This window comes from Panthera pardus, unplaced genomic scaffold (assembly GCF_024362965.1).
Source record: "Panthera pardus isolate Hobbes unplaced genomic scaffold, ASM2436296v1 HiC_scaffold_1, whole genome shotgun sequence".
Lineage (NCBI taxonomy): Eukaryota > Metazoa > Chordata > Mammalia > Carnivora > Felidae > Panthera > Panthera pardus.
Window position 1 is genome coordinate 89,881,514 of NW_026526654.1, and position 13,171 is coordinate 89,894,684.

Here is a 13,171-nt window from a genome sequence, read left to right on the forward strand (position 1 = left end):
TAACTCTGTTGATCATGTTCTTTGATGCACAAAAGTTTTTAATTTTCATGAACTTCAATTTGTCTATTTTTTTCTTGTGTTTCCTGTGCCTTTGGTGTCATAGCCAAGAAATCATCACCAGATCCAACATCACGAAGTTTTAGCCCTGTGGTTTCTTTTAAAAGTAACAGCGTTTGTGTTATATCTTTAATGCATTTTCAGTTAATTTTTGTGTATGGTGTTAGGTAAGGGTATAACTTCATTCTTTTCATGTGGATATCCCGTTTTCCAGGCACCATTTATTTCTTTTTTTAAATATGAAATTTATTGTCAAATTGGTTTCCATACAACACCCAGTGCTCAGCCCAACAGGTGCCCTCCTCAATACCCATCATCCACCCTCCCCGGCCTCCCACCCCCCCACAACCCTCAGTTTGTTCTCAGTTTTTAAGAGTCTCTTATGGTTTGCCTCCCTCCCTCTCTAACATTTTCCCCTTTCCCCTCCCCCATGGTCTTCTGTTAAGTTTCTCAGGATCCACATAAGAATGAAAACATATGGTATCTGTCTTTCTCTGTATGACTTATTTCACTTAGCATCACACTCTCCAGTTCCATCCACGTTGCTACAGAAGGCCAGATTTCATTCCTTCTCATTGCCAAGTAGTATTCCCTTGTGTATAGAAACCACAATTTCTTTATCCATTCGTCAGTTGATGGACATTTAGGCTCTTTCCATAATTTGGCTGTTGTTGAAAGTGCTGCTATAAACATTGGGGTACAAGTGCCCCTATGCATCAGCACTATCCCTTGGGTAAATTCCTAGCAGTGCTATTGCTGGGTCATAGGGTAGATGTATTTTTAACTTTCTGAGGAACCTCCACAGTTTTCCAGAGTGGCTGCACCAGTTTGCGTTCCCACCAACAGTGCAAGAGGGTTCCTGTTTCTCCACATCCTTTCCAGCATCTATAGTCTCCTTATTTGTTCATTTTAGCCACTCTGACTGGTGTGAGGTGATATTTCAGTGTGGTTTTGATTTGTATTTCCCTGATGAGGAGCGACGTTGAGCATCTTTTCATGTCCAGGCACCATTTGTTAAAGAAACTCTCTTTTCCTCAGGGCACCTGGGTGTCTCAGTTGGTTGAGCGTCCAACTCTAGACTTCTGCTCAGGTCATGATACAAAGGTTGTGAGATTGAGCCTCATATCGGCCCCCTCACCCCCATGCTGAGTGTGGAGCCTGGTTAAGATTCTCTCCCTCTCACTCTGCCCTTCCCTGGTTCATGCATGTGCTTTCTCTCTCTCTCTCTCAAAAAACAAAAGAAAGAAAGAAGGAAAGAAAAAGAAAGAAAGAAAGAAAGAAAGAAAGAAAGAAAGAAAGAAAGAAAAAGAAAAGACAGAAAAGAGAGAAAGAGAAAGGAAAAGAGAAAGAAAAAGAAACTGTCCTTTCCTTATTGAATTTTCTTGACACTCTTATCAAAAACAATGTGACCATATTTACAAGGATTTATTTCTAGGCTGTCTATTCTATTGCTTTGGTCTATACATCTGTCTTTATGCCAATACCGCATTGTTTTGATTACTGTAGCTTTCCAGTAAGTGTTGAAATCAGGAAGTGTGAGTCCTCCAACTTTGTCCTTCCCTTTCAAATTCATTTTGTTTTTTGGTTTCTGGGGTTTTGTTTGGTTTTGGTTTTTGGTTTTTGGTAGGTTTTTTTTTTTGTTTTGTTTTGTTTTTTTTTTTTGAGTTCCTTGAGATTCCAAATGGATTTTAGGATGGATTATTTTTAATTAATAGATTTTGCTCTTTGCGTTTGCTGCTTTTGTGTCCCTTGTCTTGGCCTTCCTTTCCACCTATCATTCAATTCAGATTCCAGCTCGATTCCTACCTGACTCTTCCTACCCAAACTGATTTCTCCCTCCTCCAAGCTCCTACTTCACTCATTTCCTATATCACTCATTCAAGAAGCATCTGACTTTTCTCACGATCCCTTATCCCTTAATACTCAACTCAAACATCACCCAATCTAAAGTAGGCCTTTCCGTGACTCTTTCTTGTAACACCATATGTTTTTCCCCCTTTGAAGCACTCACCATGATTAACAATTAATTAATTTCTAAGTTAATTCTCATACATGCAGATCCTCAGACAAACATTTCAACATCTCTGAAATAGAGCTTCGTGTGTCACAACTGATGACATCTTACCATCAAAATCACAGCTTTTATTTTGGTGAAACATAAGTAATGGTATATCTTGCAATCAATGGTACTTTTGATTTGATGAAACACAGGATGTGTCTGCTTGTGTGATTTACCTGCTTGGCGATTGTCTCACCAGACTGTGAAAGTTCCAAGAAAGCAGTGGCCAACCCAGCTCACCACGGCACCCCCAGGCCTCCCTCACTCAGTCTCTGACCCACCTTTTCGATGAATTGATGAACTGTAAGTTCTTTGAGGAAGCTAGTCAATACATGTTGAAAGGGTCACAACACCTAGAACAGCACTACCGGCTCTTGGACCCTTGCTGAATGAATATTCAAGCTAGATAGCACCTAGCACCTGGCTGCTCTCGGATAGAAATAAAAGGATTAACCATATCTCATTCTTTTAGAGGAAAAAGCAGGAAAGTCCCGTCAGGAGAACCCAGTGGCTTATGCTTTTTTTTTTTTCCCTTGACAAACACCTGACTCGGCCTTTGTAAACAGAACGCTGTTTCGGAAATCTCTATACACGCATAACCCTTCATTTTGCAACACACTCTTCCTTGGGGACGTTACATAGGAATCATTTAAAAGTGATGTCATTCTTTTTTCTCAAGAGGGTTGATGCTATTATCTGTTGAGAAAATGACACACACTTCTACACTCTTGGGAGCCGCAAACTATTTATAAATACATTGTCCCTATGTAGCAAATACACTGAACCTTGAAGAAGGAGGAAATCAAGTTTGTCCTCTTCTCAGGGGTCACTGAATCCTGGTCTGGGTTCATCGAGTGTGAGTACACAGAGGCGGAGTTTGGGCCAGATGAGTACAGACAAATTCTTCAACAACCACCCTGCGAATGAACAAAAAGGGCCTTACATGGGGGCACAAGGAAGAAAGGGGAAGATACAGATTCTCTTAATAGAAGCAAGGCTTTTTCATTCTTACCTGTTTATTCTTTCCCCAAAGGGAAATATGAGGCTATGTTTCACAGCTGATTCTTTCAACGTTTGAAGAATTCACTAATTAGATAAACACCTCTATTCAGAGTCAGCAGCTTTCGCAAAGAGGAAATAATGACATCTAGACGAGTGCTTCTGAAACCATCCGTAGTAAAAGATTACTTTTTTCCCTAATCTCCTGAAGACTAATACTTTTGTAAATTACAACATAAATGCCAGAGCAATGCCAGATTGCTACAAAATTTTCAAAGTAATAATAATGAGTGTCTTTTTTTTTTTTTTTTTTTTTTTTTTTTTTTGAGCAGCAACTGTGTACCAGGCACTGTATTCAACTCTTTCACACCGTGGGTCACCTTGAATCATCTTCGAAACAGTCCTATGTGGATAATCTCCAAGTTGCACCAATGTGGGCCCATGAAGCTTGCCCCATGCTAGAGAGCTAATGAGGGGCAGACAGTGATTTGAACTCAGACATTCTCTTAGTTATTCTGAAAAATAAAAATATACTTGTGTGGTAATTGCTACTGATGGCAGGGAATCTGTCGGCAGGAATTCGGTGGAGAGGCTTGTCCGCACCACCTTTACTCGCTCCCGACACAGCCGGCAAGGGACAGGGGAGGAAGACTCATGGCGGAGGAGGCAGAGAAGAACAATCAGTGATGAGGGACTAGGTGAGGAAAAGAAGAAATTACACGTTAGGGAAAAGAAAAATTAAGACGAGAGGATTCCAGAAGAGCAAGGGAGAAGAAAATGTAGCCAGTAGGTGCCAAGAAGCAAAAGAGTGGACGAGGTATCGGAGAGGCAATCAGTGAGCAAGACCTGTTCAGGCAAGGCCACGAGGAGCAGCGCCTCCAAACTCGAGTTCCAGAAGTTTCTGGTGCTATTGTGCTGTCTGTCCTTCCTCTAAGAGCACAGGTTATTTTGAGGAGATGGACCCGGAAGTTCGGGGCACACTCACCCCTCCTCCGCCTCAGTCTTGCTCCATGCCCACTGGGCAGAGGCAAGTCTCAGAGAACCTCGGGCCTCCCATGGGGTGACTCAAAAACACACCCCTTCTCCTCCTGCTGCAGGTTGCACAAGGTGGCTCAGATGTTCTTTTGAAAAGTTTCCAAAATCAACTGGGTCAGTAAGTGGGTTTCATTTAATGCTTTGACACACGCTAATATTGCCTTCATTAGATCTGAACTCGTCCCTTCCTTCCAGAAGGCCATCTTCCGCCAGCCCTGCACAGATGCAGCCCCTGAGCACACTTTCAGAGGCATCCCCCGCTCCTCAAACACTCCCGCGGTCTCTACCCCTCCAAAGGCAGGAGCCATCACTTCCTGAAGCCAGCTACCTCCTGACGACTCCAATAGGGCATATATACTGGATTGAAGCAAAAGCCATTCTCCAGTACCTTGTCCTGGGTCATAATTGTCCCTTTGGAGGACACACAAAACATGCCTAAATCTTCTGCCATATATATATATATATGTATACACACACAACTGGTTAAAAGCAAGGGCTTAAGAGCCAGCAGACTCACATTACTATCTTTGCTTTGCCACTTACTAGCTCTGTGACCTTGGCAAATTAATTAGCCTTTCTGAGCCTCTGTTTCTTCATTGGAAAACTGAGGACCCTATGACCCTCCCGGGGTTCCTGTGAGGATTTTTTTTATTGAGGTATAATTGACATAACATCATATTAGTGTGGTAGGTATACAATGTAATGATTCAATAGTTGTATGTATTGCAAAATGATCACCACAATAAATCCAGCTAACATCCATCATTATACATGGTTACCAAATTATTTTTCTTGTGATCACTTCCCAAGATCCATTCTCTTAGCTACTCTCAAATATGCAATATATTATTATTATGAACTGGAGTCACCATGTTGTACATCGCATCCCATGATTTATTCATTTTATAACAAGAAATTTGTATCTTTTGACCCCCTTCACTCATTTGGCTCACCCTCTAGTGTCCACCTGAGGCAACCACCAGTCTGCTCTTTATATTGAGCTGTGGTAAGGGGTTGTTTTACATGTGTTTCGTTTTCTTTCCTTTCTTATTTTTTTTTTTTTTTAGATTCCACATTTAAATGAGATCATATAGTATTTATCTTTTCCTGTCTGATTCATTTCACTTAGCACAATGTCTTCAAGGTCCATCCATATTGTCATAAATGGCAAGATAATTCTTTTTTCTATATGTCTGAGTAACATCCTGGGGGGGGGGGTGTGGGTTTGTGCACGTGGGCGTGCCACACTTTGTTTATCCATTCATCCATCAGTGGACATCCTGTGAGGATTAAATGAGCGAATATATGTAAATCTCTTAGCCCAGTGACTGGCACATAGTAAGTACTCACCAAATGGACTCAGTCTCCTCTGAGTCCTTTCTCTTTGCAAAATATCCCTACTGCCTTCAACCATTCGTCATGTTGTGTGGTTTTCAGTCCCAGTCCCATCCCTTTACATGGGTCAGCCAGCTTTTAAATGGGTGGTGTCCCGCTTAAACAACCTTTTGATTGGATTGTGTCCAAAATTAACTACACTCCTTAAAATGTGGTCCACACAGCAGAGTGGAGGGACCACACCTCCTTGTTTTGGATAGCAGCTTTTTTGTAAGTCCCTCTTTGTGGCGCAAGACCTTTTCCATCAATACCATCCCATTAACACAAATGGCCACGTGCTGCTATTTTGCCTTGATTCATTACCTCCTTGATCTTTTTTTTATGGCATAAAAGAGGAACTTATGCTTATACCTCTTAAAAGGCACCTTTCTTTGTGCTTTGACCGTCATCGAACACCGAAGCCGATCTGAGCCGCCTCGGAAGACGTGAGGAATTGGGATAGAGTGAAGGGTTTCAGACAAGTGACCAGGCAAGAACACAGATGCAGGCTCCAGGCCCTGGGGCCTGCGGGTGCGGGGAAAAGGAGTGGCGTCCCCTTCTTGACACAGCCGAAGGCCGCGCCCTGGGACAGTGGGTCTCACCGAGACAAGTCACAAGTCGTCAGGGAGGCCACATTTACCGCGGGTCACAAAGGGCTCAGGAAGGGGCTTGTTATGGGTGCGGTCAGTGGGGGAGGGGAATGACAGCAGGGAGGAGGTGCAGCCCCAGGTGCTGGCGGAGACGAAATCCTTGGGCTTTTCCAAGGGGGTCTCCCCCATAAAGCTGCAGCCTCGGCCGGTGGGCACCCCATTTTCCAGGTGGTCAGGGGAGACGCGACCGGCTGCTCCAAATGCCTTCAGGTGGTACCCGCGGTGGCCCCAGTAGTTTGGAGGGGACCGACCACATTCCAACTACAGCTTTCAAAGCCCCTCGTGTTGACCTCAGTACTGCGGGAGCCAGGCTGAGTAAGAAGGCTTGACGAGGGTCCATCCAGGTTCACGTGTAACGAGGTATCTCGCCCACGCGCCAAGGGCAGCCCTGTCCCCACGAACTGCATGAAACACCCCATCCGCTCTATACCAGGAAGGCCAGAGGAACCAAAACAGAAACCAACTCCTTAAAAATAAATCTCGCCTGAGGCCAATTCCAAGGTTTCACCTTCACTGTGCAGATTGCTGCCCTGTTTCTTCTACTTTAAGACCTCAGTCTGAAACGTGTGATCCATTTTCCACGAAAGAATTTCATTCTCCTGAAAGGTCATTCATCCTTTCTCTGTCTTGGTTTCATAACTTTCAAGTAGAAAAAAAAAAAAAAAAAAAAAAAGTAGCAACATCTCCCCCAGAAGATTAGAAAGGATAAAGAACATTTCAGGAAAAAGTAAGAAACGGAAATGTACCGGCATCCTGACGCCTGTCATGGTAACAGGAAGACCCATCATCCCAGAACCACAACCTGGCAGCTTAACGCTGGTAATATTTCTAGATGAGACCAAGACTCTTCCCAATTTATAAACTAAGTTCATTCCCAGTCAACCTCAGAAGCCTCACAAGTGTTCCGCAAAAGTACTAGATTTACGATCCAAAGGCCTGGGCCTGTGAGCTACTTCCTAGCAGCGGAAAACGTTTGCAAACCATTTCACCTCCGCATCTCCACCTCTTCCTCTGCCACATGGGAAGCGATGTCTGCCTCACACTCTCGTTGTGAGGCTCCAGGAAGACCGAGCACCTTCACCAAGGAGCTGTCAACAGTTACATTATCATTATCAGAAATAAGTTCACTCGGGGGCACCTGGTTGGCTCAGCCAGTTAAGTGCCAGACTTCAGCTCAGGTCATGATCTCACAGTTCACGGGTTCGAGCCCCGTGTTGGGCTCTGTGCCGGCAGCTCGGAGCCTGGAGCCTGCTTCCGATGCTGTGTCTCCCTCTCTCTCTGCTCCTCCCCCGCTCGTGCTCTGTCTCTGTCTCTCTCAAAAATAAAGAAACATTATAAAAAAATTTTTTTTAAAGAAATAAGTTCACTCCCACCAAGAGCATCTTTACTTCTGAGCCGCACCAAACACCAATGCTACCTGATGCACCGAGCAGAAAGCACCTCCTACGTGTTTGCTAAGTTTATCAACCGATTTCCTACTTGCTTTCGAAAGCACGCTGCCTCCCTTCAACTTGAAAAGACAGCTGTCCAAGCTCTCTGTCTGAATCGCCCCCCAGTAACTGCTCCATTCAGTTTGTAGGGTCCTATAGAAAGCACGGGGGTCTTTTCCACTTTGCAAAAATTGTGGTGAAATACACAAAACATAAAATGTAAATTGTAGGCATCTCCATGTGTACAGTTTAGCATCATTAAACGCATTCACGCTGTTGTTCAACCATCACTATTATTCATCCACAGAATTCTTCTCACCTTGCAAAACGGAAACTCTGTTCCCATTAAATACTAACTCCCCATTCCGCCGTCCCCAGACCCTGGCCACCGCTTCCATCTTCTGTCTCTATGCGTTCGAATATTCTAGTCCCTCCTATAAGTGAGATCGTACAGTATTTGTCCTTCTGAGACTGGCTTATTTCGCATAGCGTAATGCCCTCAAAGTTCCCCCGTGTTGTAGCATTTCCTTCCTTCCGAAGGCTGGATCACAGTTCATCGGACGTGTATGGCGCGTTTGGCTTAACCATGGATCAGTGCACACCTCGGTTGCTTCCACGTTGCAGCTGTTGCGACCAACGCGGCGATGAACGCGGGGGTACAAGTACTTCTTTGAGGCCCAGCTTTCGGTTCTTTCGGGTGTGTATCCAGGAGCGGAATGACTGGATCAGAAGATGATGCAGTTTTTAACTTTTCTGAGGAACTGCCGTCCGTTTTCCACAGCGGCTGCACCCTCTTACATTCCCGCCAGGGGTGCACAGAGGTTCTGGTTATCCCATGTGCTTCTCAGCACTCGTTGCTTTCTGTGCGTGTTGTTTTTGTTTTTTGTAGTAGCCATCCCCATGGGGGTGAGGTGCTATCTCATTGTAGTTTTGGTTTGCATTTCCCTGATTAGTGATGCTGAACACCTTTTCATGTGCTTACTTCATTTGTACATCTTCTTTGGAGAAACATCTATTCAAGTCCTTTGCCCATTTTTGAATCAGGTTGCTTTTTTTTTTTTAATTGTTGACTTTTTAAGGAAAAAAATTGTTTTTAGCGTTTATTTACTTTTGAGACAGAGACAGAGTGTGAGCAGGGGAGGGGCAGAGAGAGAGGGAGACCCAGAATCCGAAGCAGGCTCCAGGCTCTGAGCTGTCAGCAGAGCCCATCGTGGGGCTTGAACTCACAAACCATGAGATCATGACCTGAGCTGAAGTGTCGGCCGCTCAACCGACTGAGCCATCCAGCTGCCCCTGTGGAATATCTATATATATATATGCATATGCATACATATTCACATCTACGTGAATATGTATGCATATGTATATATGTATATATATATATATAATATATATATGTATTATGTGCAGAATTATTATCTGTTCTAATAGTTCATGTGTGTTGTGTGAGTGTGTGGAATCCTTAGGGTTTTCTCATATAAGATCTCATCATCTGCAAACAGAGATAACTTCACTTCTTCCTTTACAATCTTGATACCTTTTATTTCTTTTTCTTTGCTAATTGCTCTGTCCTGAACTTTCAGTGCTATATTGAGCAGAAGTGGTGAAAGTGGGCATCTTTGCCTGGTTCCTGATCTTAGAGGAAATGCTCTCCGTCTTTCACCATTGAGTAGGATGTTTGCTATGGGTTTTTCGTATATGATTTCTAATATGTTGAAGTAGATTCTTCATAGCCTAGTTTATTGTGTGGTTGTTTTTCATTTTTTCGTTTTTTTTGGTGTCTTTTTTTTTTTTTTTTATCATGAAAGGATGTTGCATTTGCCAAATGATTTTTCTGCACCAACTGAGATGGTCATGTGGGTTTTTTCCTTCCTTCTCTTGGGGTGGTGCGTTACACTGATTAACTTGAATATGTTGAAACATCCTCGCGTTCCAGGAATTAATCCCACTTGGTCAATGTTGTATAAACCTTTTAATATGCTGCTGAATTCTGTTTGCTAGTGTTTTGTTGAGGATTTTTGCATCCATGTTCATAAGAGATGTTGGTCTATGGTTTTCCTTTCTTGTAGGGTCTTTGTTTGGCTTTGGGATCAGAGTACTGTTGGCCTCATAGAATGAGTTAGGAAGTGCTTCCTCCTCTTCAATTTTTTGGAAAATTTTGAGAAAGCTTAGTACTAGTCCTCCTTTAAATGTTTGGTGGAATTCACCAGAAAATCCGTCAGGCTCAGGGCTTTCTTTGTTGGTTTTTGATTACTGTTTCAATCTCTTTAATGTTTCGGTTTAATCAGATTTTCTTTCTTCATGATTTGGTCTTAGTGGTTTCTAGGAGTTTCTCCATCTCATCTAGGTTACCCAACTTATACACTGTTCATCGTGCTCTCTCAAAATCCTTTTTATTTCTGTTGATTTGGTAGTAATGACCCACTTTCATTTCTTATTTTAGTAATTTTAGTGTTCTCTCTTTTTTCTTTGTCAAGGTAGCTAAAGATTTGTCAATTTTAGATATCTTTTAAAATACTCGACTTTTGTTTTCACTGATTTTCTCCATTGCTTTTCTATTTTCTATTTTGCTTGTCTCTTCTCTACCCTTTATTTCCTTCCATGTGCTAGCTTTGGGTTTAATTTGTTCTTCTTTTTCTAGTTCCTGCGCCAGGCCCTTTTGTGCACAGCTCCCACAAAGCCTGCTATTCCTCCACAGCATGCTGTTCCTTTTGCCTTTCCTGCACATCTTTTCCAGCATGGTTTTCCCAGCCTTACTTTATCCTGACTGGCCAACCAAGAGATTATAGATTCTTAGAAAATACGCAACCAAAGAAAAGAAAGAGCAGCTGCAAAGGAACAGTTCAGCAGATTAATCTAAAATTTCTGCTTACAACACACAAATTTCACCAAAGAGGATTCAGTTAATACACTCTAGATGTGTCTATTAGTTGAATATAATCATTCGTGTAAGAATCGTGTAATTCTTAAAGTATTCATGAAATTGTATGCTGCAGTAATAAGGCCAGGAGTCAAGTCCAATTTATTTGCCTTATCGTCACTAGGATTACAAAGCAAACTCCCACAGGAGATGGAATCTCAAATTATTAGATTTAACTCTCTGCCAGAAAGTAAAAACATTCTTTAAAATGTGTATTATGTTGATAAATAAATGTTATCACCCCAGTGTTCTGGTTTAAAATTGTTGATACTTTAAATCTGGGCAAAATCATATCCCTGAACGTTTTATTCACTCCAGTAGTTCCAAAAAGCTCTACTTCTACTGACTCGACTTGCTCTGATATCTCTGCTGCCCTCTCTTCTGACCCCAAAATTTTCTGTAATTAAGTAAAGTACTGACACTAAAGTTATGTACAGCTCATGCAACTGCTCAGAGAATTTCCACAACGCACATTCCCAAGGCCTGCAAAGCCCGCATGGGACCGACGGATCTCTATTTTTTTTTTTAATGCAAAAAAGAAATTGACAACTGTACGTTTATACTTTTCTCCCAATTGCAAGAACTTTATAGAAATTATCTCACAGATTCTCATAACCTTGCAAGAATTGAAAAAGAAAACAGATGCTTAGGAAACTGAAGAACAATCACCTAGCAAAACAGGAGCATGTGGTTATTGGATCATAAACCTGGGCCGTCTGGTTTGATGGGGAATCATGAGGACTGACACTTCGAAGCCTGAGACAGGTCAAGTGCTAAATTCAGAAGCAGAAACTCCATTATCTATTCCTTCCTTTCTGCAGTGTAACCTGTGCTGGGAATACTCACCAGAGATGATGAGAAGTTAACGACTCAGACCCGCTGAGCTGGGGTCTGCAGTGAGAGAGGTGGGGGATGTGGAGTCAAGGGCAGAAGAAGATCAACACTATGACTCTTCACGCTGGTTCGAAAACCTTAAGATGAGAGTTTATTCAAGACAGTCATCTCATATATAAACTGCTAAGATTCTGGCTCTGTCTTAAGAAATCCTCAAGAAATATTAAAACACCAACAATAATGCTATGTAGCAAATACAGACACTGTCACTTGCTAAGTAGCCCCAAAGTGTTTGGGGAGCAGTGGGGAGGGCTCCAAGGTGACTGATAGTAATGTTTCTGAAGGCATTCGGCTCCTAAATGCTCTTGGGAAAATACTGGTCTGGGGTAGAATTTCAGTACATGACGCTACCTGTAAACTTTGGACTTAATCAAGGTAGGGCAGTTTTTAAAAACAGAAATGCCCTAAAATCACGGAATCAAACCCCGTTGCCAAGAAATTCAGCAGAAACTCACACACATGTAGGCTTTCACAACAAAACAGAGCCCTGCTCCTAAGTGTCCAAAGGACACTCGCCTCCACCAGGTGTCTGATTACATCTCTTAAAAAAGTGTGCACAGAACATTTACGACTGTGCCAGAAACTATTTAAATTACTATGTTTTTTATTTACTCACTACTGTCTTCATATGAAGTAAATTGTGTCTCATTTTTCAATTAATACTTTGTAATTCAGAACAGGCTGTCAATTCCTCCAGTGGACAGAGATTGGCATAGAGCTCAGCACAATCAATTCTTGGGGTGGAGAAAGTTCTCATCTCCCTCAACATCCAGCCTACGGTCTTGTATGAGCAGAATTCTAATAAATAGTAGTTGAATTAATTTACAAAAATAAATACTTTCACAGAGGAAGTAAAATACTATGCATTGCCAATTAGTTTAAGTAGGTAACGAACGGTACTGCCTGTACTGGTAATTTTAAATCAAAAGAAAAAATAAGGGTTTTTTACCCATCTTAAACTTGGGTGCTTTAAGAAGAGCTCTCACATGATCACACACAAGATCACTCTGGGCTGCCACCTCCAGCAAGGAGATAAATACTCAACAAATATTTGTTGAACTTCCATTAACATCTGCAAAGTGCAGATTTAGGCAGATTCCATACAGGTCTCAGAAAAGTAATTCCGGCCCTGACTACCAGGGGGCACCCTAAGCAAGCACATCTGAGTGGTTCGTAGAGAGGAAAAGAGGACCGAGTGGCGCCTCTCCAGCACCCCCGTGTGAAGCATTCCTAGCTCAGAGAGCCACTGTGCAGTCAGGTGTCTGTCCACGGTACACCTTTCCTGCAAGAAAGGTTACTAGCACATGGAAACAGGACCTGCCAGTTGAAAATCCAGCTCGAATCAGTTTGGCGTATGTGCATATGTCCATACACATCGACATTTCCCCCTGAAATTATCCCGAATACCATCTTTCCTGACACTAAATGAGAAGCAAACAATCTTTACAATAAAAAAGTAAGTCACATCGTTAAGATCTTAGTTGTCGACCTGAAAATACACAATATGACAGGTAAGGTAGACAAACTAGTGTTTTCTTAATTTTGCTAGTCTTTATACGCTATCATTTTTAATGTTTTTATTGTAGTAAACCATACATAACATAAAATTTACAATTTTAACCATTTTTAATTATACAGTTCTGTGGGACCAAGAACATTGTTTGCTCTGCAACCTTCACCACCGTCTGTCTGCAGAACGTTTTCATCTTCTCAAACTGCAACTCTGTTTCCCCTAAACACGAACTCCCCATTC